The 25931-nt window shown below is 38.0% G+C and overlaps 1 protein-coding gene across 3 annotated transcripts in view; it reads left to right on the top strand.

The window, feature by feature from the left end:
• Nucleotides 1-289: 289 nt before the first annotated feature.
• The window catches only part of plxnb1a (plexin b1a), a 115445-nt gene continuing 89803 nt past the window's right edge, over nt 290-25931 (top strand). Inside the window, exon 1 of one of the 3 annotated variants that reach the window (XM_073812953.1) lies at nt 290-673. The gene's annotated coding sequence lies outside the window, so the exon portion shown is untranslated. The remainder of the gene's footprint in view (nt 674-25931) is intronic. The other 2 variants (XM_065286223.2, XM_073812954.1) reach the window with 2 other exon arrangements.

Genomic DNA, 25931 nt, shown 5'->3' with positions numbered 1-25931 from the left:
AAATATTGTACATGTATATAAAATATTTATTACATCATTGTGCTGCTCCCACAGTATGTTTAATGTTTATGATTATTCTAATGAACGGTTTCTGCAAACCTGCAAATTTCATAATAAGCTAAACTTATATAGCCATATTATGAGAGGTAACAGCAAATAAATAAGTTTTTATTTAAAATAAACATTTCCTAAAGTGTTTAATCTTTGAACACTGTTTTATTCAAATAAAGATGAATAAATGGGTGTTTAACTGCTTTGTCACCTTTAGGTGTGGAGATGTTGAAGCCCAGCCCTATTTCCAGCAGCGGCCACCGGGTCGCACTCGCGGACAATAACGCTACTGTGCGACTCTCTCTCATCTCCCGTTATCCCTCTCCACATACACACAGAGCCGTGAAACAGAGGGGAGACGCGGTCTTCCCGAAGTTTGCTTGCCTAAAAATACACATTTTATTTAGTTTTCCGTAAATTGCTCATTGTAGTGAAGTACAGACAGTCGCGGACAAACACACGTGTGCGCGCAAGGACGAGAAGCGCTCCCGGTGAAGTTTAAAGACTGAAAGTCGACTCGCTCGCGTGGATTACTCGGGAATACAAATCTCTGCGAGTTTACCGGAGACAAAACGTCGCGTTTGTTCTTCCCAACCACCAGATTTCAATGCTTTAAATGAAGGTAAGTCGCAAAGGGGCACGTTTATGTTTTCAAACGTGCCTCGTATTTTACTACTTCTTTGTTTTAACCTGTACCCCGCGTACTGAAATGAATTGAACCGGTTTAAACTTTGTGGTTTACGATCAGTGACAAGTGCCAGCATTTTACGGTAGCTGAAATCAAAACCCGATTATAATCGTCGTAAATCAAACAACTGCAAGAAACAAAAAGTTGCAGACACGTTTGCTATCCAAAAGCCGAAAGTTTTTTTGTGGTATTTTTGTATATTTTTGACGATTTCATTCAAAAATCACAAGCTTATATATTTTTGTATCATTGTTTACGTAAATAATGTATAATTTATATCTCTGGTTAAATGTTTCTAGTCAGTGAACCGTGAACAGTTGGTATTGTCTGGTTGATGTTAGCTGCTTTGTTGACGTAGAAACTTTGAGTCTGTGCGGTTGCAGGTGGAAATAAATTACATGCTCTGCTGTCCTTAAATTGATGTTTTGCTGTTGTTTATGGTCCATATCCAAAAGCATCATATCTCTGTAATACAAGTTTGTTGGCATGTATATAATCCCAGTGATGCTGTTGTCAGTAACAGATGCATTTCACAGAAATAGTTTATTTGATGCCTAACCTCATTGCAGACACCATTGCAGCATCTCCCAAGTCCCAACTATATGGTTTAACTATGGTTACTATAATAACGTTATAGTTGTTGTTTTTTCATAGTAAATATGGTCTTAACCATGGCATCTGTAGTTTAACTGTGGTAATAGTAAAAAAAAATGCTTACTTTACATTTAAAACCATGGTTAATTTGCCTAAGGGCTGCTGGATCTGCGTGTTGTGGCTGATGCCCTTGGATGAAACAGGGAAGTTAAACACTCCCACACTTTCACATCCACAAAATGTGATTTAAGAAATATTTTGATGTTGTCGGATACAGCAGAGGAATGAGATGTGTAGAACATCATGTTTAAAGCTATTTATTATTTGATACCTTTGAGTATTTATGTAGTTGCTTCTGTGTTGTTCATACAGCGTTTTAGGCATGATTGCTAAAACGGCTACTGAGCATTCCTATGTAAATGTCAAGCAATGAAATAAAGTTGTTTTACCAAAAGCTTTTAGCCGTACTGATATTTTAGATGTCAATATTGGTGGCTTAAAATACCAATGTGAGGTCTCCAAGTTTGCAAACAAATTATTTTCCATAGTTAGGTAAGTACCAGCTTTTAGAATTGTCACAGCCATAATAGAGAAATGCCACATCCATAACGTTGTTTTTCTTAATAATCTGCGCATGAATATAAAATAAAATAAACATTATTTGTTCTTCAAAGAGATTTGTTGGGTATTATTGCTTTGGTTTGTGTATTGTAATTCACAGAATTCCTAAAGTGCATGTTGTCTCCCAATGTCACATCTGAAACATTTGTTTATTTCCCTTATCTATAGAAAACATGAGTATAGATTGGTATTTTTCTCATGTCTGGGGCCTGTACCATGAAAATGGTTAAACAAACTCAGGATTAGTTTCCAGTTGACAAAACCAAGCCAATGTGAACAGGGCTTGTTGGTACAAGCTATTTTCATGGTACCCAAAACTCAGGATTTGCACTATCTAATCCTAAATTTACGTGGCTAACCAACTAAAACTTCTTCATGGTGTAGGCCCCTGGACTCTATCATCAGGGGTTTGGGAAAATATAAACAGATGGTTTAATATATTGTTAATAAATGCATTCTCTGAGAAATTATATTTCAAGTTTTGACTGCAAATGTCATATCCATAACACTTGAATTGCTCTATTCAGTTTTATGTTAATAAGGATTTGAACAAACCCCTGGCCTCAAACACTAAACCAAACACAGGCAGACACCATGACAGACTTTATCATAAATTAATTTATAAAATAAACTCCTCATACTGAACATACTCCCTTCCTACTCACAACCTGTCAAACCAACTCTTCCAAGATGATATGGATGAAGCAAGAAAAGATTGTGATGGAAGTTTGGCTCCATGTCCAAAATTCCTAATCCACACTATGGCTTTTCCATTATCTTCTGTGTTGGCCAGCAAGCTCTATTCATGTCAAACTTATGAAACAAATCCTATTATTCAGTCATAAGTCCTATGTTTGGCCCATCCCTTGTTGGATTTTCCATATAGAGGAATGTTACAAGGCTCATCTTACATTTTCATTATCTCTTTATTGTATGACCAAATATGTGAATATCACAGCAAAAATGTTGTGGTTAAACTCTTTATTTATCTGCTGGCTTGCTTGTCTAAGCAGAAGTCATGCCCTGAGATGACCATCTGCTTAATGCTTTGTAGTTTTCTTCAGCACAATATCAGATTAACCCCTCACCTCATGTTATATGGGAGTGTGGTGTGGTTGGGAGCATGAAACCACGGGGTCTGTAGGGTGTTGGCCGGAGCTAACAGGTGGTAGCAGAAATAGATACTGAAGGGTTGGTCTTCTCATTAAAACTCTCTGATTTAAACGCTGGCCTTAATGTTTTAGCCGTATTATGTAGTGCATTTATTCTGTCATTTCTGTTTTATGGTTTCAATCATCTTTATATTGTAATAATGTCATCAGCTTTATGATGTCACACTATCAAATCTCTGTGTGTGTGTGTGTCTCTAAAACATGTGGTTGCTCAGCCCCCCTATTGTTTGAAAGACTGTTGAGAGCATCACCTTTGCATCGTAAAAGTTGGTTAAGTTGTTCTCAGTGAGTTTGGTGTGAGATATACAAGAGTTTTTAATGAGTGTGTATTTAAAGAGGCCGTGAATCTGTCTTTTGGCATCTGTTGCCTCGCACTGCATTCTTCTCGTGCGTATGTTCGGTTGCGACTGCCTTCTTACCATAAGCCACTGAGCTTGACATTTTAATGATCTGGTTTATTTGCACCATTTCTTGCCCCAACCAAGAAAATCATAGCAGCTTTATCTTTACCATGAACCATTACGATTTCATAATGCTTGCAATTTTTTATTAATTTGTATTCATTCTTTGAAATGATGCATCTGACTTTAATAAAGAAGAACACTGGGGTTTCAGATTTATCCTTACTTCCTTCTTAAAGGTTAATAATGATATCACTTTTACAGTGAGTGTATTGATGCATATTAGGATTTTTTTAAAGGATACTTCCCCAGTGGCGGATGGGGTACATATTTTGACAATTTTTTCTAACAGTATGGTTGAGCTACATGACATCAAAATGAAGTGATTTTTAAAATACTCATCCATTAATTGAAAAACATCAAGCAGGGCTCCAGACTAACTTTTTTCACTAGGAGCTAGAGCTGCAACTAACGACTATTTCTTCTGTCGACTAATCTAGCGATTATTTTTCCGATTAGTCGACTACTCTAACGACTATTTTTTTATTATTAATATAGTGTTCTTTTTTAGCTGTTTAATCTGTTGGATAATCTGTTTTTCTACTCTCTGTCTGATCTGACAGTCATTGTTTGTTTGATTGTATTTTAACACAACTGAATGCTATTTTCACATATTATCTGTTCTGTTGTCAGACATATAGGGGCAGTTTCCCAGACCGGGATTAGACTAGTCCTAGACTAAAATAAATATAAGAGCTGTCCAAACTGAAAACATTTTGCACTGACATATCTTAAAATACATCAGTGCCCTTAGTTTGCCCTCATGTTTGTTTAAACTAATTATATTTCCTAATTAAACTAAGGTCTAGTCCTGGCTTCAGCTAATCTCTGTCCAGGAAACCACCCCAAAGACTATTAAAATAGTGACTAAACATGACCCAATAACCTTGTGTTTAATCCAACCAGCTGTTACTTAAACTACTAAGTTACTAAATTCCTGATTTATAAACGCGACATCGCAGACAATTCGGCGCAAATTAAAAAATTGCCATTACACAGAGTTACTACAGAAGGAATGCGCGGGCATAGGAGAGAGAGAGCTCGCGCACAAGCACGTAGAGAACCAGTGTGTGTGGGAAAACACTGCTAACCTTTTCATGATAAACTCGAATCAGTCGTCTTCTCTGCCAGTAACATCTGACGTTTACGTGAAAATGCAAGTACACAGAGGAATCCGCATGGAAAACACAGCCAACTTTTAATTCTTTCACTCAGTGTCATGTGTCGCGTGCACAAGAGAGGCACGACAGAGCGCTCACAACAATAAACAAAGCCGTTTTAAATGAAAATAAAAATGTAAATGTTGCGGCCATTGTTGATTTTGTGGCGCACACAAACAAATCAATGTATGGATAACACTGCCAGCAGCAGAAGCCGCCATTACGCGAGATGAACGTAAACAGTGACGCGTCGACGCATTTCACGCATGTCGACGTATTTTTCATAGTCGACGTAATCGATGACGTTGACGCGTCGTTGCAGCACTACTAGGAGCACAGTGGCCCCCAACTGAAAATTTTAGGGGCGCAACCAGAAAATTTAGGGGCACATACCATAAATCAACATGCTAACCAAATGTTCACATTTCTACTAAGTAATACACTGTATTATTAATAAATACTTTGATGATAGATGCAGAAAGTACAATGGGCTGTTTTCAATTCAGTGTCACATCACAAAAAAAAGGTCAAATTTGCTGGTCACACATGTGCGACTGGATGAAATATTTAGTGGCACACTCTCAAATTTTGGTGGCAGTCTGGAGCCCTGTCAAGAAGCATAGACATATCATGATCAAATGATTCAAGGACCCTGAAATAAACAGATGTTTTCAAATCATTGAGCTTTTCTTAACATTCCTAGCATTTTTGATACACTTTCTTGTATTGTTTCTTTTAAACCCCTTTTAAGTTACTAAACGTTATTATGTTGATTTTTATATATGGTTTATGGTTAAAAAACAAATTATTTTTCACATACCGTACATTATTGTTGCTCCTCTAAACCCTGCCTCCCTGAAACATGTTGATTTTGTACAAAGCTCATAATTCTGAAAAGCTCTGTGCCTCCGATTGGCCAGCTAGCTTGTTTGTTGTAATTGGCCTGAATACCTCTGACGTCAGCCGTAAATGTGACGCTCCTTACCATATTTGGAAGATCAGCTCCAATGCAATACTGACAGTTAATAACGTCTTTACTACCTTATCAGTACGAGCCAAATCTGATCCAGAAAATGCAGATGATCAAGCTGATCAATCAACTTTACTAGCGTGGCTTGAGCAGAATATAACAGATTGGTTAGGTAAGGATACTAAAACATTAAAACCATGTCTGCATTATAGAAACGACAAACAACAAGTGCTACTCTGCACTGCTCAAAACCCGTGTTTGACTCTTTGTTTAGTCAGTAGTAAATTTTTTTTAAATATAAAAACATAGACGACTTTCAAGCTGTAAGTCAGAAGCGGGTGGAATTATGATAATGACCGTCGTGTCCACGTCAATAGGGCGAGGAAGTAAACTGTTGCCTACAATCCGTGTGTTTGTTGTAGTCCAAGAAAACAGATTTACGTTGGAGACGATAAATCGCATCATTGTTTACTTTGGGATTTGTTTCTTTGCATATCATTAACATGTATTAATACACACTTACACACCAAAGGATGTGTAAAATCAGGATTTGGAAAATACCTTCTGTTTAACCCAAATGAGACCCGTGTCTGTAAAACCCATCTTTCCAATTTACTAGGGCTGCACGTTTATGACAAAAATCATAAGTGCAGATTATTCTCCTTGGTATTGCTGTTATTATTGACAATTGATAGCTTTTACATTGAAGTTTTGAAATGTTTTATAACTTCCTATGAAGCAGCTGCATGGTAAATTCTAAACTAAATAATATAATGTAAATAACAAATAACTATGGGAGTTATGTTGATAGTAAAAAATCCAAAATCAATGGCTAAATGAAAACGTAAACTTTTCAATTTTAAAATCTCTGTTTTACCACCGTATTTGGTGCCCAAACGTGCTGGCGAAACACAAAGAAATGAGCACAAATGGCTGCTATAATTGAGGCTTTTGGCGATTATGTAATTATTTTGACCCGTAATTGTACTCCCACTGTAATTGTGCAGGTTTCCAACAAAAAATCATCCTACATAATGTAAAAAAAAACATTCTGTGAAAATATAACCTTGATGATGACTTTAATATTGTCTGAGTGAGGTCATGTCAAAGATTGAAGTAAAAAAAATCAAGCGTTGATGCTTTAAATCTCAGAATTTAGCCTAGTTATTACAAGCAGGGTCACAAATGACAACTTTCAAGCCCAGACATAACAGGTGTCATACACAATTTCAAAACAGACAGTAGATATAAGTACAGGTAAGTAATTCAACAGGCATATCATTCTGTTATAATTAGGGGTCATTACAGATCATGTAGACCGATAAATCGACATTTTGAACTGATATAGCTACATGTTTAGTGTAAAAATGAAATTAATGAAATTCAAAATGAGGAATAACAAGGGCTTTGACAAATTTTTAAAAATGTTTTTAAACATAACTTTAATTCCAAGAACTTTTTATTAGTAAGATTTAATATTAATAATAATATCATCAGAAGAACGACTGCAGTAGGGCTGCACGATTTGGGTAATTTCTCCCATTGCGGTTATTGATGCTAATATTGCGATGTGCGATTGCGATTATAATAAATGGTATCATGAGTCAACTTGATGGGTTTTAAGGAAAATCCACACACAGTTTAGGGATAATGCTAAAATGTGTATTTGTAAAACTAGAAATGTTTTCGTATTGCCACGTGATGTAGCAACTGCTCAGTGTCAGTAATCCTAAATCCAAAATCCCGCCATACAACAGACGTAGAGTTTTTTTTTTTCAGTTACCAGATCACTGTCAATCTCCTCTGCATCCTTCTTCACTCTGGTATTTCTGCGCTGTGCACACACAAGTGACAACGCACACCACACACGTGCATGCTACACCTGCACTGCCTTTTTTGTTCTTTTTTCTTTCTTTTTTTAAACAGCAGAAAGTTATCAAACTGTTATCAGAAAGTTTGTGTTAACAAGTCCACACATTTATTTATTTAATATAATTGCAACATTTTGCTGTCATATAATTGCACAGGCTGACATCGCGATTGCGATGCGATTAATTGTGCAGCACTAAGTGTTATGTTTCAAACAGAGATGGTGATAGAGAGGCATAAGTTACAGATTGGAGCTTTAAAGTCGCAATGAAACAAAAGTAGCGATTGTCTTATTTTCCCAGTGGTTAAATATATCCGAGTGAAACGGCTTCTGATTTGAAAAAATGTAGGGCTGGACTTGAATTTGTCCATCAAGAACTCTTTGGATCATTTAAAGTTGGGTCATGTTGCTATTCGCTTATCGCTGCAATCTTTTCCCGGACCCCGCCCACCTGCCATACCATACAACTGGAAGTTAAGAGAGATGGGGAGGAGATGTGCATTTTAGATTAAAGATTATGAGGGCACATGAATAAAAATTAAGCTCACAGATGTCTTTGTAAAATAAAATTAAACACATTAGCTTTTCATTTCAATTTCATTGCGACTTTAATAATTTATTAGTTATATAAAGTTATATAATGTAGTGTTTACATAAGAGGAATGGGATTGCAGAGAGAAACCTTGAGCAACAAATAAAAGAACAAGATAAATCTTTCTGGATTTTAATGTCATGCCAATGTTGCCAAGGCAAGGTCAGTTTCTCTCGACTGCTGTGAAGACCGCTGGGTAAAAGAGAACATAGTGTCAATAACCTGAAGATGGGCTTTGAGATCAGAAGCTCGCCAGATGTCTGGCGAACAGATGAAAGCTGTTGAGAAGATATGAAATTGGCCTGCTATCTCCATACCTTTTGTTGTAGCTCAGGTCAGTGTGACCCAGTAAGGGCAGCACCTCCTAAATTTCTCTTTTTATTCCCACAGTCTGGTAAATTTTAGGTTGGGCAGGTAAGGAAAAACCTACTGATAACCTCGCCACCAACACAGAACAGCCTAGTAACCTGCTGAAACATAGCACCCAAAACAGGAACATAGGAACAATCTGTCGTTGTGGTGGCAAGTTTTGCACAGGCGAACGACATTCACTTTTCCTGCCGAAAAACTTTCATTTGTGAATTTACTGCCACATTTCTCACAGTAGAATTGTACATTCCAGTCTGAAATAAGGTTGACATCCTTGTGAAACCATGCCAACGTTGTCTTTGTGTGTGTTGGTATGAAAGAGACAGCCCACCCAGGACTTAGTCCTCATTAGTTCGAGTCACATGCGTAACTTAGGCCTTGCATACCTCTTCTTTCCTCCTGGTGGGTGAACTTTTAATCGAACACTCCTCAAATGAGCTCAGATACCCCACTTTTCTTCCATACCCTTCCTGGTGACTTCTTTATACGCCGTAAAACTATACTATAAAGTTTAGCATACTATATTTTTTCCCTCTAACCTCATGCATCACCAAAAAAGATCCTTGATTATTTATTCTCTGACTTCATATAGCTCTGTTCTCATGGTCCTGCTGAGAAACTAAACCTCAAATGCTAGGCTTGTCTGCCAGCCCAGCATCAATTCTAGCTGTGGCCTGTCCATAAATAACCTTTCTTATTAGCACACGGTTGAAGTGTTTATTTTGCCAGTGCCAGTGTTTCCTTTATTTTTAATCTAATCCTGCCCCAGACGAAAGGGCCAAAGACTGAGAAGCATTCGGAGGTGTTGCCCGTCCTTGCAAGCGAGGACAGTTGTGGGTAATCTTTTGGATGAGTGATTGCTTATTCTCTGTTTATTTAAAAGGGTGTATAATGTTGGAAAAACACTTTCTCTCTTTCCCACTCAGTTGTATCTTGCCGTGAAGCACGCATCTTTTGTCAGTGTGTCTCTCCTGGTCACACACACCCATCTCACAGACCAGAGGTCAACCTTCATGATACATTATGCAAGTGCAGCAAGTTGTTCAGCTAAAAATATTTTCACCAAAGTGGTACATGTGCCATGACAAGAGTGTCCATGTAAGGAATTTTTATGAGCGGACTCAATTGTCAAATATCTTTCATCATCTAACAGCAGACTAAACTTTTCATATAGAGGGATTTGTTTAAGCTTATGTTATATGTCTGGTTTTGTTGCATATAAGGAGAGGGATTTAAAATGGCGTCATGCATCTATTTTTTTTTGCCAGTCTTGGCTCACTCTGTGCCCAGGGTGAGAAGACATGACCAAAGGGAAACAAAATTTTCTACTTAAAAGGACACTCCACTTTTTTTTAAAAATATGCTAATTTTCCAGCTCCCCTAGAGTTAAACATTTGATTTTTACCGTTTTGAAATCCATTCAGCTGATCTCCGGATCTGGCGCTACCACTTTTAGCATAGCTTAGCATAATCCAATGAATCTGATTAGACCATTAGCATCGCATTAAAAAATAACCGAAGGGTTTAAATATTTTTCCTATTTAAAACTTGACTCTTCTGTAGTTACATCGTGTACGCAGCACCTGAAAATATTCCCCTGCTATTGAAAGTAACCAAGGGGACTATTTTCAGGCGCTGCGTAATATCATTGCGCTTCCTGCAGCCATGTTACGGCAGCAAAGTCCTTGATTATTACGTCAGAATGAGAGTATAGTTCCTAGCCATATCTGCCTAGAAAATCACAACTTTTAATTTTCCATAGGTCTTAGTACACGATGTAACTACAGAAGAGTCAAGTTTTAAATGGTAAAAACATCAAATTTGGTTATTTTTTTAGCGTGATGCTAATGGTATAATCAGATTCAATGGATTATGCTAAGATATGCTAAAAGTGGTTCCGCCAGACCCGGAGATCGGCTGAATGGATTCCAAAACGGTAAAAATCACATGTTTAACTCTAGGGGAGCTGGAAAATTAGCATATATTTAAAAAAAGTGGAGTGTCCCTTTAATAAATCAATAATAAACATTAATTGTGGTTATCTGGCTGGATAGTTTTTGTTTGGTCTGCAGGGCCAGATGTAATATTTAAAGGTGAGGTGAATCAGTCATTTTATTGTTTTCTAGACTGTTTCAGCAGTAACAACATAAACAAGCGGCTGTCGTGGTCCGCACGTAACCTCCAGTAAACTCCGCTAAGAATCAATAACAACAAAGTTCTTTAAACGTAGTTTATTTATATAACAAGCAAAAAACAACACGTTTATTACCTAGGAAACCATTTGTTATTTTCGACAAGGCATTTGTTCAAGAGATCAGTTTAGCAACTAGTCAGACCATTAAAATAACGAAACCGGAAGTAAAGTTCGGATCCAGACATGTATCGCGTCAGCGCACGTGCGTCCGATTAAACTATTCTATAATGTCTATACTGTTGTATGTAGAGATGCTCCGATCAGCATTTTTGGGGCCGATTACCGATCACCAAGATCATGATCTGCCGATCGCCGATCAGTGCCGATCACAGAATGGCAGAGGAATGGGAATCTTTTATCTATAATCTAGCAGAGTTTGCACCATTCGTAGAAATACTATAAATTAGGTATATTATTGTTTTAATAGAGAATCAAATAAATAAGCACAACAAATAATTCTTCTTGCAAAGAGAAATGTAATATGCCTTTAAAAAGGTTTATGTCTGTTAAAAGTAATTAAAATAAAACACTTCACAGTCTTTACTGTATGAATTAAATATACACGCATTCGTATGAAGTACAACAGATCTTCACTGATGAGCGGAGAGTAATTTTATTGAGAGATGAATTAGGATACTGTAGCTTTAAGACATGGGAGAGATCGTTCTCTTCACGTGCACTGATGACCGGCTGCTGTGTATGCGTGCGTCGGGTGTCCGCAAACAAGAGCAGCTGTGAGGAAAATGGAAGTTTAAACCTTCAAAACTTTAAAACGAATGCAAGTAATAAACTTTCTTCATGAGGATTCAATTGTCCGCGATAGATATGTGTTGTATACGCTGTTTGATAGGGATGTGAAGACGCATTGCAGAGTGCCGATCGCGTCATGTAATGCCGTTATCGGCCGATTACGATCGGCGGTCGATCGATCGGAGCATCCCTAGTTGTATGATATCTACTTTTGATGTCCACATGGTTTTACGTTCAAAAACAATAATAGGTTATTTTGTACTATGGTTTTGAGGCTGGCTCGAGAAACTCTCTGCTTTGATGGACGGGCCGTATTGAAGACGAAAAGTAAATACCCATTGCTATGATTGGATAACGTCATTACATTTGGAGAATTGGTCTGAAAACTTCTAATGTGAAAAAATGGCAGCCGGAGGGATTAACCCAAGATGTTCTGTGCACAAGACATGATACAAATAAATGACAATGCGTATGGGTGAAGTAGCAAACAACAAAACGTGACAGGCCTAGAAATGACCGGAAACAACACGGTAAGCGCACATCAGAATCTAAATTCACTGTGTTTTCAAACCGCAGCTGGCTTGACCACAGACACGGTAATACCAAGGATGCTTCAGCGCGTTATGGCATGGTAAGTCCTTATCATAAACTTTGTGGTTAAACTCAGATGTTACACACAATCGGGACATCAGGCGATCTCTAACAAAGCAATAGTAACACATTGTGCAACCTTTTTTGTAGTTGCATTCAAAATCCACATTACTCAAAGGGGCACGTGTCCTTTCGGTCTGAATGGGCATGACGGTTCTGGAGATTTGACGCTGTGCCACTATCTGCCCTGCTGAACTGTGCCAGCCGTATGAAATTTGGCTCAGAGTAAGTACAGTAAGTCGGGTGTCACAGAGCCAAAATTGCAGACAGACAGCCTGACATGACGGCTGCATCTGCTCTCATTTCTCCTAATCCATTAGCTAAAATGTTACAGGCCACTGGACGGGGTTTGACCTGGGGTCCTTTTGACAAAATATTGGCTTTATCTGTGGACATCCGCTGCACAGTGACACAGTTGTTTGGGTGAGGAATATTAGTGGCACCTACTGAGGCTAAGCCAATGCACCAGAGATGGGCGGCGGGGGGATTTGTTACATAGGAGAATCCTGAAAACAATTTAGTGCACTCATGTGTCTGTTGTTTTATTGCCTATAAAGTAGTTTAGATCTGACCTTATTATGATGCTAGATGTGGCATTATGGTGTTACTTGATTCGTTTTAAAAAGCATTTTCTACTTACTGTTTTGTGGTGATGATTATTTTTATTATAGTGCTGCAAGATGTTGTAATAGGATTGTTAGGCAGTTTGGTTTCTATTTTCAGGCTTTTTATGATGCATTAGAATAATTAAGCCATGAGTAAGCCAGACTTCTCAGGCCTTTATGGATCGGTTGTATAGTTCATTATCTGTTTGCTAGTTAGCTGATTGCTCAGAGGCACTAGTGTTGATGGTAACAGACAGTCCATCTGTGCTGGCTGACAGCATCCCCAGAGTATTATCCCCTGATGAGGTTATTATATGTCTTCGTTGTCTTGAGAGATCGTATTGAGAGCAAGTTTCAATTTAACTGGACGTGCAAGTCTCCGCACACAGCCGCACACATAATGCAGGACAGACATATGACAATAGATATATGAAGTACATTTAAATAAACAACCTGTACAAAAATAAACATAAAAAATTGAAAATATGTGCAATGACAAATTCCTTACACTTAAAGTATCTTTAATTTAATATGAATATTGTTCTTTACATCAACATCCCAGTAAATATTGTTTATTGTTAAAAAAATGTTTTGTCTATCTTAAGAATCTGGGTTAATATTGACCTTAAATTGTATAATGTTAATTAGTTCACCAATATATTGGCATATAATCGGTATCAGCAAATAAAAGCATTTTTCCTACTATCGGAAATTTCCTACAGTTTGAACTTTTAGGATTTCATGATAAAATAATTTTAAAAGAAAAAGAGAAGAGAAGTAAAAAGCAAATTGGTATTTATTTGTATCAGATATCATTCTAAATAACTGAATATCGGTATCGTCAGACATTTTGTATCAGTGCATCCCTATGTTAAACTGTTAGTAGAGGTACATGATAGGATATTTTTAGCCAATGCCTATTTAAAACAAAAAGCTATTGACGTATACCGATATTTCCCACTTGTTCACTGTCAGTGAGTGGATTTACATGCACAGAATAAGCAGATAACTATCAAAATTCTGCTTATTATAGAAAACTGTTTTCATGAGTTTACGGACGTCACCGCCTATTGTACATAATAGTCGTTCAAAATGCAGACAGCATATCTATCTTAAGCTATACTGTTGTATCTCTTTTCGTGTCTGCAGAACCTGTAAATATAACATCAGCTTTTAGTTTCATAATTTTTCTGCCACCTGCTTTAGTTGAGCGAAGACTTTTATGCGTTACATTCCACTTACTAACATTACAATAAAACCAGTTTTCTTCATGTGCGAATGTCTCCGCGTGTGAAAAATAAAATAAATGTCACACGCGGAGTAGGGATGTTCATATCAGTTAATTTCCCCGACCGATAACGGCAGCTTATGAACCGAACATTAACCATTAACTTATAAGATTTTAATATTAAGTTGTCATTGAGTAAAAATACAGTTGACGGTTGACTGTGACCTAGTAAATCAAACATTTCATTTGAACGTGCAAACAGCAGCGACCGATCAAAAACAGAACCAGGAGTCATACATTATCAGATATTCACACAACATTACCTTATCAAAGATCACGCGATCAGAGGATTAATATCCAAAAAGGGCAGATTGTCTCTTTTTCATCTACACAGTGGCCATTTCTAAAGCAGGATGCTTTTCAAAAAGTTTAGCTTTTGCGTCGTCTTTCTCGTCTTGTGCAAAAAGAGAGATGTTTATGGTTAGGGTCAGAGGCCATCAGCGAACGTCTGTCCGGATGTGCGCGAGACGGACCACGTCATCTTGCGCAGACACGCGCTGTTCTCCGTTCAGCTTCCAAACACGCACACAAATGATTTCTCATACAAATGATTACTTTATCAGACCGTCAGGGCAGCAGTAATTTGTGTCATTTACATGACATTCACAAATTAAAGATAGAAAAGTGGCGAAATGTCTGTCGGCACCTTGCATTAACAAATATTTTTTTCTTTTAACTAATAATGTTAATCAGTCATTCATTCTTGCCTTCGGTTAACGGTTAAACGGTCAATGAGAACCTCCCTAACGCGGAGACATGCACACATGAAGAAAACTGTGAGAAAGCCGGTTAAGGTGTTAACATGCGAAATCGGGGTAATGAGCAAAACTATCTGTGTCGATAATTTTTTGCTTACACCGTTTATGGGCTTTCCCTGATAAAAGAAAACCGTTTTATGCGATTACTTGACCCCAGATGTTATCAGTTTATTAAGCTTAATCGGCGTAAGATTGTGCATGTAAACACATTCACTGAAACTGTTTACTGTCTGTTTTGATCATGTTTTAAGAAAGCAATGTACAAAAACAAATGCATAAAGGACAAGGTACAGTAGCTAGTTTATTGTTAGTCAAGTTTTATTTCTATTGCACATTTAAAAGCAACAAATTTGTGTTACATCATCAAACCATTTTGACAAACTATTTTTTGTACAGATTTAATTTATTTTTTATTTCAAGTATTTAATTCTTTTACCCAGAGAAAAACATTGGATTTAATTTTAGTCTTTAACAATAGTGGACGATGTATCGGTGCATACGTCTGTCACTGTACAGTCTACATTGGCACCCCACTCTGAAATGCTTATAGTGTAGCAGCTCTTCATCCTCTGTGCTCAGGTATGTAATGCAATGATGAAGTGCCAGTTATGTATTGATCAGTTGATCAAACAGAATTAATCCCACAGCCAATAAGATTAGGGGATTATGGAGCAGGCATAACTGGAAGGATGGGGAGTCAGTCCAGCTTCTCACCCCCCACACACTCTCTCTTCATTATCCTGATCATTTGGGATTTGAGGAGGAAAGGGGTTGATTCTGCTTTTAGAGGTGTTATCCCCCCTCCCATGGTCTTTGAAAGTGTGATTGAAGAAAGGGGCAGATGCTTGGGATCTACACTTGAAAAGGGCTTGTTAGCCAAGCAGTGGTTTGGCCTCATTGATTTTACCAGTCGCATGGATCTTTTAGAGCTTCCTGCCAAATAAGGTTATCTTAGTCATCTTGTATTACTGTACAAAGGTGCCTGCAAGTGCAACTGAGTGCAAACTAACCACATTTAGAGCCATTATATCTCAGTAAGACTGATAAATAGCTCCACGATTTCCTTATGATTAACTCACTTATGCATGACAATTTGGCCTTTTGCATTTTCAGCATGTGGATTTTTGCATGGCATGGTTAAAGGTCATGGGTCATGTTCAGTGTGCAGAACCAAAATGAATCGCAATAATTATGTTTGCAAACAACTTGCATTGCAAGCCCCTCTCCCCATTGTTCGTTGCAGCAAAACGACATGATCCCATTCATTTTAATGTAGAGCTAGCGATTTTCGGCAACAGAGTGTGCCGCATTCGGAATGCGATCAGATTGGGGGAACCCGGATGCAATTAGACCGGGGGGACCGCTTCCTGGTTCCCCCTGATGTGATAGTGTTCCGGAGGTGACACTGGGGAAAACTCCTGATGCTTCAGATGGCTAATCCACTTACAGCTACTTTATTACATTTAACACGGTATGTTAGCAAACTAGCTAAACTAGCTTTTTTATAATTACATGACCGTAAATATGAACACAAGATTGAATGTAACATAAAACAAATGATTATTTGTCATTAAAAACTTTAAAGGTGCCATTTGTAATAATTGAGGTAAAAGATTTTAAAAAATGAGCTACACGCATCAAAAGAATGAGAAGAAATAAGGGCAAAGATGTCATTAAAAAAATGACAAGGTATAGTGCTGCAGAGATATCAATCTGAATTAGCATGCTAAATTACTAGCTACAGCCCAGCAGGTGTCGTAATACCAGTTTCGACCATGGGAGGTGGTATGCGGGCCACGCACATAACCGCCAGCCAAACTGCAATACACGAATAAGTCGCATGTGTTTGAGTACAGCCCTCTACTACCACTGCGTCCGAAAACTAAGGCAGCTGACTTGTTGACTTAAGAGGCATGAAGGCAGCTCAGAAATGCAATTCGGACAGCCATGGGTTCGGACATGCCTTGATGCCTTCCTGCCTTGCAATGGGGTTTTCGGACACATTTCAGTTCAGGGAAGAGAGCGGAAGAATGGCTGAAGCAAGAGACATTTACCACTACCAAAACCATTCGCTGCAGGAAAAAACGCGCTCAGAATCACAAATAAAATCTGATAAATAAAGGAACCGAACCAGAGTAAATACTGGCACTGCTTTTCATCGCTGGAGACAACTAATGGACATGAAAGAAATGAGGTTCGACTCCGAAATGACAACATTTCTTTTCGATTGGTAAGTAAGATGCTGTTGGTATTTTGCTAGAAGTTCACTTATAATAGGCCTTGTGATAACCTATGCTCAGCTTGTACATGAACTACGGCTTTGTGCAGTAAATGTGGCTCCATCTGAAAGCAGCTGATGGCGATTCACTTTTAATCAAGAAACCGGTTTCACTGACGAGAAGCGCAATGACTATCGCATGCAAATTATCGCGCATCCTTAGCTGTTAGCGTTTAATAGTTAGCTCTACCCACGGATCCGATCCGGTTTTCACCCGTTATCTACCAAGCTGATGCTAAATTAGCAGCTGCTAAATTAAAATATACCAACTCACTTTCTGGAGGTATACTGCCCCCATCTGTTTGGAGTGTGGAGTATGAATTGATTTTTTTTTTGGCGGACATTTTAAATGGTTGCCAAGTTGCTGCTTCTTTGACAGTTGCGCCCAAGTTAACCTTTCTCAACTTTGTCACGTTGCAAGACACGCCCACTTCCTGTCACCAACGGTCACTGTCACCCGTGTCGCCGGAAGTCACCAAGCTTCCATTGAAATGAATGAGATCATGTTGTTTGCTATTGCTAGCCACTGGTGGTCTGATTGGGGCTTAGGTTTTTACTTTTAACTCTTTCACCGCCAGCATTTTTAAAAAAAGTTGCCAGCCAGCGCCAGCGTTTTTCATGATTTTCACCAAAGTTTAATGCCTTCCAGAAAATTTTCTTCTTTAAATATATAAACATACAATATACCAAATGAAAGAACAGACCCTCTGCTTTCAAACAAAAAAACCGTTTCATCCTACCTTTAGTGGTTCTTTTGTAATCAGCTTTTGAATATGGGTAGGTTTCTGCAAAAACACCACATTTTGAGCAAAAAGCAGAGATAATTCAATTTTTGTGACGGACTTTTCATGGAGATCCCATTCAGAGCGATCTTTAAAACAGACACGGACATGCAGCCGCTTGCCATAGGGCAATACTTCCGGGTTTAAAAAGTTGCGGTAAAATAATAGCGGTATTGCGGAAAGACGGAAAATCTCGTCATTGGCGGGGAAGCGTTTTCTCTTAATTGACGAGATATCTCGTCAATGGCGGGGAAAGAGTTAAAGGGAGGATTTGGTTCATTAGTTGCTGGTATTTGGACTAAATAGTCATTGGGATGCTTTTGGATTAATTTTGAATGGCCATTGGCTTGGTTTTGTTTTGCAGATCTGGTAACCTGACAGAACAAAGACGGAACCAAAAGCGCAAAAGAACGCTGGTTAATAAAAGTTGTTCTTTAATATAAGTGAGTTTGTATTTGTTTAATTGTTGTTTGGTTTTCATAAAAATAGTAATGTACCACAAACTAAGCATCTGTTTTAAAGAACACCTATTTCACTGCTAAAAAAGTAATTTTGTGTATTTGGTATAATACAATGTGTTCACGTGGTTAATTCACTGTTTGAAACATTCCAATCAGGTTTTCGTAAATGCCATTCTACTGAAACTGCACTTTTGAAGGTGTTTAATGATATTTTAATATCATGTGACTCGGGTGATTCTGCAGTCCTTGTGCTATTAGATTTGACAGCGGCTTTTGATACAATTGATCATGTTATTCTCATTGAGCGTTTAGAACATTGTGTTGGTTTAAGAGGTGTTGCTTTAGACTGGTTTAAGTCATACTTTGCAAATAGGAGTTTTTCAGTCAAGATGGGTGAACATTGCTCGAGTAATGCTTTTTTGCCCTGTGGTGTTCCTCAGGGCTCCATTTTGGCTCCTCTGCTTTTTTCTCTATATATGCTCCCTCTTGGCTCAATTTTTAGAAAATATGGTTTGTCATTCCACTTTTATGCGGATGACACTCAGGTTTATCTGCCTGTAAAGCGAAATTCTGTAGGTCTAGAGTCTCTTATGGCATGTCTGACTGATGTGAAGGCTTGGCTTTCCTTAAATTTCTTAATCTTTAACAAAAAGAAAACTGAAATTATAGTCTTTGGTCCATCTGATTCTTCAAATTCCCCAAAACTGGATTTTGGAGAGATGTCCATGTGTCTGAAACCCTGGGTAAAAAATCTTGGCTTCATTTTTGATGATGGCTTAAAGCTTGACAGACAAATAAATTCAGTTGTTAAGGCCTGTTTTTTTCAGTTGCGCTTGCTATCCAAAGCTAAGCCTTTTCTTTCCTTTAAAGACTTTGAGAAAGTCATTCATGTTTTTTTTCATCTAGATTGGACTACTGCAACTCACTTTATATTGGGATTAGCCAGACAGCTTTATCCCGCTTGCAGCTTGTCCAAAATGCGGCGGCTAGACTCTTGTGTGGGGTCAAAAAAAGGGAGCATATTACCCCTGTTTTATGTTCACTCCATTGGTTACCTGTTTGTTTTAGAGTCAATTTTAAGGTTTTGCTCCTTGTCTACAAATCTCTGAATGGTTTGGCCCCCCCTTATCTTGGGGAGTTACTGATTGAATATCAACCTACTAGGTCCCTTCGGTCTTCCAACCAGGAACTGTTGGTCACTCCTAAATCGAGACTGAAGTGTAGGGGTGATCGTGCTTTCTCTATTGCTGCCCCAAGGCTTTGGAATGCCTTGCCTTTGTCCATTAGACAAGCCACCTCTCTTAACATTTTTAAGTCCAGGCTAAAGACATTTCTATTTTCTAAAGCTTATGGCTGCTAGGTTATTTGTATTATCTTAAAACTCTGTTTGTCTGTCTGTTTTTATGTATTATGTATTTACCTATGTTTTGTTTTTATGACCTCCTGGAAAGCACATTGGTCGATGCAAGTCGTAAATTAATTGTGCTATATAAATAAAGTTGTTGTTGTTGTTGTTAATGGTTTAAAAACACATTATTTTCCACATACCTTAAATTTGTATAGCTCCAGATTTCACTCTCTTCCTGAAATGGACTGATTTGAAAAGCGTAGGGGTAAAGCCCAATTTATAGTCGTGCGTAGGTTCGGCGTAGGCTATCCGTAGCCTGTGCGTAGCTCTGCGTAGCCTGACGCGCACCTCGCAAAATTTTTAACAGCGCGTCAGATCTACGCGGACCGCAAGCGCTGTGATTGATCCACCAGAACCCCTCCCGTCGGGTAAAAAAAACACATCATAGGTATTTTCGTTTGCGACAGTGAAAACAAAGAATGGCCAAGTTTGAGGAGTGATTTAACTCAAACTGCAACAAAAGTCGCTGTTTATTTACTTCCATCATTGCTGGTCTTCTCAAATCATACACAACAAGTTGCTGTTTCTTCTTCGTTTGTGGGTTAACTTGCCAAGCTGCTGCTTCTTTGACAGTTGCGCTGCTACTGTGGTTACACGCGTGGATACTGCCTACCAGCGGTCTGCGCGCGTGTTTGCACGTCGACGCGGACGACGACGCAAAAGTATAAATGAAAACCGACGCGGAAGCTACGCCATAGGACCTACGCACGACTATAACGAGCCCTTAAGGGGTAGAAATGGGATTGAGCTTAAGCGTTGGTGACTGGAAGGGGCGTGTCCAGCAGCATGACAAAATTGAGAACAGTCATTCGTCATTTACTGAGAGGACAAAGTCGCTTGTAATGTATATGGGGCATAACTCTTTATTCAGAGCACCAACAACTTTCTTTTTGTGTTTTGCTCATCTTATTTACTGAGGTTGTTAGGATGTATTTCTAATTCTGTTTGTCATAAGCAAATGAGTACCGTCCACAGCTGTAACTGATCTGATGACATGAACACCACGGCTTAGTTCTAATTGGTAATTGCTTATCATTTGCATAAAGTTAACTTTTCTCAACTTTGTCACGTTGCAAGACACGCCCACTTCCTGTCACCAACGGTCACTGTCACCCGTGTCGCCGGAAGTCACCAAGCTTCCATTGAAATGAATGAGATCATGTTGTTTGCTATTGCTAGCCGCTGGCGGTCTGATTGGGGCTTAGGTTTAGCCCCAAAATCATGCCATTAGTTTAGCCTGAAGTTGAGATATAATGCTGCCGTTTTAACAAAAAAATTGTCTTTGGTAAGTGTTCCCTTATTAAAATTAATGGGATACAATATATTTTAGAAATACCAGGATCTTCTGGATAGTTTTCATATGGTTTATGTATGAACTTACAGCAAAATTTACTGTTAAAGGAATTTCTCTTCTGCATATGAATTTGGTTGATGTTTTTCTGGGAGAATGGTCAGCTGCTCTTATCTCTGATGATGTGTTCAAAGTCCCTGAATATCTGACTCAAGAGTAAAGTACTTTTTAAATACCCTTTAGTATTTATCTCATTTGTTTCTGGCTTTATTGTAATGTTAGGTTAATCTCTGCCCCTGGCTTTGAGTAAAGTTGCCGTTTAATTGGCAATAACACAAATCATTTGTTTCACTATTTACTTCATGTGCTTAAAATGTTGTTAGGCGCTTTACAGATATCTTGCTAGCAAGTTTGCAAAATTTTGGCTTGTGTCAGGCTTGGCTACAGATACATTCACAGTCCTGAGGGTCTTACTGATTATCTTTTTTATTGTTGAATTAGTTGTGTCCTAGGGGTGAAAAAGTTAACGGACAAGGAATTAAACTAAGCACACTTATAAGTGAAGAAATTATATGTTTTTAATGCCAGGCCTGTGCCTGTAGGGACAGAGGCATGAAGCAGTTTTGTAGCAATTTCCCATGATTCAGTTTTATGTCATTATCATGGGATTCAAAATACATTCTGTGGTCGGTGATGGCTTCATACTCTTTCATTTGATTTTGACGAAGGCGATTTTTTTACAGTATGTCTGTGTTTATGAAAATGGTTATGTGATTATCCCTTCGAAATAAACCTCATAAAAATTCCTTTAATCTTATTCGGATTCGCTGTTCGGTGTCCTACTGAGCAAAACAAGTACAAACTGCTTGGCACTACTTTTTGAGAGCTTATTCCTATTCACACAGTTTAGTTTTTTAAGGAAGTGACAACTGAATTCACTCCTGAAAAATGCTGTCACTGGGGCTATACCCTTTCCAAAAGTTCTTCAGAGGTACATATTGGTACCAAATATACATATCTGTTCCTAATTGTACATATTAGGACCCTTTTCAGGGGTACTGCCCCAGTGACAGCTGGGGTACATATTTTGATCATTTTATTCAGACAGCACAAAATATAATAGTAAGGTTGTACGGGGCAGTGCATGCATCCATTACGGTTCAGAGCGAAACGGCACATTAGCTGGTCGGGGGTGGGGCCTGGTAGTTAGCATGCATGTTTCGACAAGAAATGTGAGTTTGAACATACTTATTATCTATTTCCTGTTTTCACCAGCCCTTTTCTCTTCTAATGATATCATTATTAGAATATAACTGTAATATAATGTGTATTATATTTAGAGCTGCAATCATGAATCGATAATATTCAATTATGAAAATCGTTGCCAGGTCCGCAGCCTTTTGGGGGAGTTTCTGCAGGTTAATTTTTTTCTGCTGGCTACAGAAGGAAGGATTTGGTTCATTAGTTGCTGGTATTTAGACTAAATAGTCATTGGGATGCTTTTGGATTAATTTTGAATGGCCATTGGCTTTGTTTTGTTTTGCGGATCGGGCAACCTGAAAAAACAATGGCGGAAGCAAAAGCGCAAAAGAACGCTGGTTAATAAAAGTTGTTCTTTAATATAAGTGAGTTTGTATTTGTTTAATTGTTGTTTGGTTTTCATAAAAATAGTAATGTACCACAAACTAAGCATCGTGCACCTATTTCACTGCTAAAAAAGTAATTTTGTGTATTTGGTATACTACAATGTGTTCACGTGGTTTATGGTTTAAAAACACATTATTTTACACATACCTTTTTATAGCTCCAGATTTCACTCTCTTCCTGAAATGGACTGATTTGAAAAGCGCTGATTGGCCAGCTAATTTGTACGTTGTGATTGGCCTGAATACCTCTGACGTCAGCCGGAAATGTGACGCTTCTTAACATGTTTGAAAGATTTGGTCACAATGCAATGCTAACAGGAGTTAACTTACAGGCTAAGTCCAAGCTGGAGGAAATATGATAATGTCGTTCTTGTCACCAATCCCAGGAATTAAAAGAGCGATTTTGCGAGCCCCCTTAAGGCTTATAATATCAAAAAGGTTATTTTAGTAAAATTCTGCAGTAGTGTGCATGGATTAAAGTTTTCCGTCGCTAGACGGATTTCCGTCAATTGCAAAATTATTAAATTCATTTTTCATAAAGACGACGTGTATTCACCTTTTTTTAAGTTGGATGTGATCAAAGCCTGGAGTGGAGCCAAATCACGTTCCTCTCTCCACTCTAAGCGGTCTGTAATCATACGCACAGGATCCACTCCGGGTTTTCTGACTGTATCACGTTAAGCTGAGGTAAAACTTTTTTCAGCTATGGACAAACTTGTAATGCAGAAAGGCTCCGATGTTTTGGCGGTTGATAAAGGTGTAAAAGACCAATGGAGATTGACTTGGCTTAGCGAAATGATGAAGATTGGCAAGCCTTTCATTTCGTGGGATAAGAAAATCAAACCGCCAGGTAATTTACGTGTCTTTGCGATTAGGGTTCCTGTATTTTGGGGGTAAATGATTTCTCACGTACGTGATTACCCGCGTCCCGTTTTTGACTGCTATGCTCATCAGGCCAGTTGCTGATACAACGGGTTTATTAAACTCGTGGGTAAACTTTATGTGGCGCCACAAGAACCAGGAGGCAGATGACATCCATATCCCATGAGAGCGATTTCAGGAATCATAAGAGGAGACTGCTTCTGATGTTCTCGCGTCACTTTGATGTCATCCACCTGTCGGTTCTTGCAGTTTCATTTGCGTGTGGTCTCAAAAAACGTAAAATTTGCACACATATTTAAGCGCCGCAGTTTATAAACAAGTGATATATTAAGCCATTCAAACACAAACAACAGTGCTAACGTTAAATGCATCCGCTGTTTGTGTGTCAGAGCTGAACACATAAGCCGCGCATTCGCTTCATTAAGCTTGTGAGTATTTTTGCCACTTTATTGGCCTTAAATACAAATAGCGTCAAAAATCCCGTCTTTGCAAGTATCCTCATATAAACACGACCATTTAGGTCTTAGGAGAAAGTAAACTGCAGAACCATTGCGCATAAAATAGCACATCAGCGCTGCCTCTACTGTAACATAATATTTTGTTGATAAAGGTACAGTGATCCTGTGCGCGAATTGTACACGAGTTTAACTCGAGTTACTCGTTCAGGGTTTATATTTATAACGTTACTGTATAGCTGTGACTGTAAACTGTTGTGTGAACAGAACAGACCTTGGATTATTCGTTTATGTGTACTGAATAATATGATATTAAAAAGTTGTATTTCTTCACATTAGTAAATGCATTATGAACAAATAATTTGAAATATAGAGTATATAAGCATTAATGAATTCTTGTTTATGTCATTACATTAATTGATGGTTGTTCATGGTGCATTCACTAATGTTAACAGTTTCAACTCTGATTTAAAACATTATTAGTAAATGCTAAAATAAATACATTTACAATTAATAAATAATTAATAAAAGATTCATTAAAGGTGTTGATATTCATGTTATCTTTTTATATAGTCAGTTATTTAGCTGTTTTGCCTTCATCTCTTAAATGCCATGCAAACTACAGCAACCTATATATGCCACAGGAGACTTTAATATGGAATTAATGGCAAAAAAATCTCCCCTTAAAATGCTATTGGTCTCGCCTACATAGAGTGTTAGTTAAAGGAATATGACTTGGCCTGAAAAAAATTTCAGTCAGAAGAATTTTTTTCACTTTAATCCATGAGTGTGTCTTTTGCCCTTTTAAAAGTACACTTCAACCCGTAAAAACCATAAATTAGTGTCTTATTTAGCTATAATAAGTGAAAAATCTATGAGTAAATTAGTCGATTAATCGAAATAATAATAATAATAATAATCGCCCAATTAATCGATTAAGTAAATGATCGTTAGTTGCAGCCCTACTAATATAAAAATCTGTAAGAGTTTAGGTACAATTGTTTAAAAATTCACTCTCATTGATTAACAAGAATTTACTCACCAAGACTTTGTAGCGTATTGAAGTTATCTTTTAAACTATTTTTACCTGCATAATACATTAAACACAGTCCTCTTCTAAAACTGCACTTAGTGCTCATGCTGTTTCAGAGTAATACAGTTAATCAGTAATCAGCCCAGTGTTTTCCAACCAGGATTAATTAAATTGCACTGAGCCTTTCACGGGACGCAGTATGTCATTATGTGAAAGGATGTAAGGGTTTGTTGTTTCTCTCCTACGCAGATGGAGTTGTCCAGTTCGAGTTCTCCACAGCAATCCTGATGATTACTCTAAACCTGGAGAGCGCCTTTCAATTATTGTGTTTACTGGCAAGGGTTTTGCTTCACTAACCATGAGATGTGAACATTTTTGTGAACGGTGCTCTCACTAGTTTCAGTGCTATGGTGCAAGGAGGCAGAATAGAGATGGAAAGTAAAAAGGGATTGGGCTAGCGATTTTCATGGCCTAACTGCTGAGCCTTGTAATTAAGTCGAAAAGTTGGCTGCGGTTTCATGGATGTTGTTTGTTCCAGCTTCGGCCAGTAAGGAGGAAATCACTGCAAGCCATGTTTATGAGTAGTGAAAAGCATGTTATCTTCAGCCACTTCTTGGCCAATACTGTGATATCTCTGTGCTGTTTATGTGTTAGAATGAAATATCAGCAAGACTCTCTTTTCCCTCTTAACGTTCATTTTCTTTGTTTAAAAATCTTGTCAACCTAATCTGTAGTTTATGACATTTTTAGACTTTGAAACCATACAGAGACAAATTTTTGATGATTGGTGACATCTGTTATACGTCATGTAAATCTCTTAGGATGTTCTCCTGCCATATGTCTTTTTGCATAAACCGTTCATGCGTAACCAAAGGATTTTTGTGTTATAATTTGACAACTT

Source organism: Paramisgurnus dabryanus, chromosome 21, assembly GCF_030506205.2.
Source record: "Paramisgurnus dabryanus chromosome 21, PD_genome_1.1, whole genome shotgun sequence".
In the NCBI taxonomy this organism is placed as follows: Eukaryota; Metazoa; Chordata; class Actinopteri; order Cypriniformes; family Cobitidae; genus Paramisgurnus; species Paramisgurnus dabryanus.
This window is presented reverse-complemented; position numbering and strand designations above follow the sequence as displayed.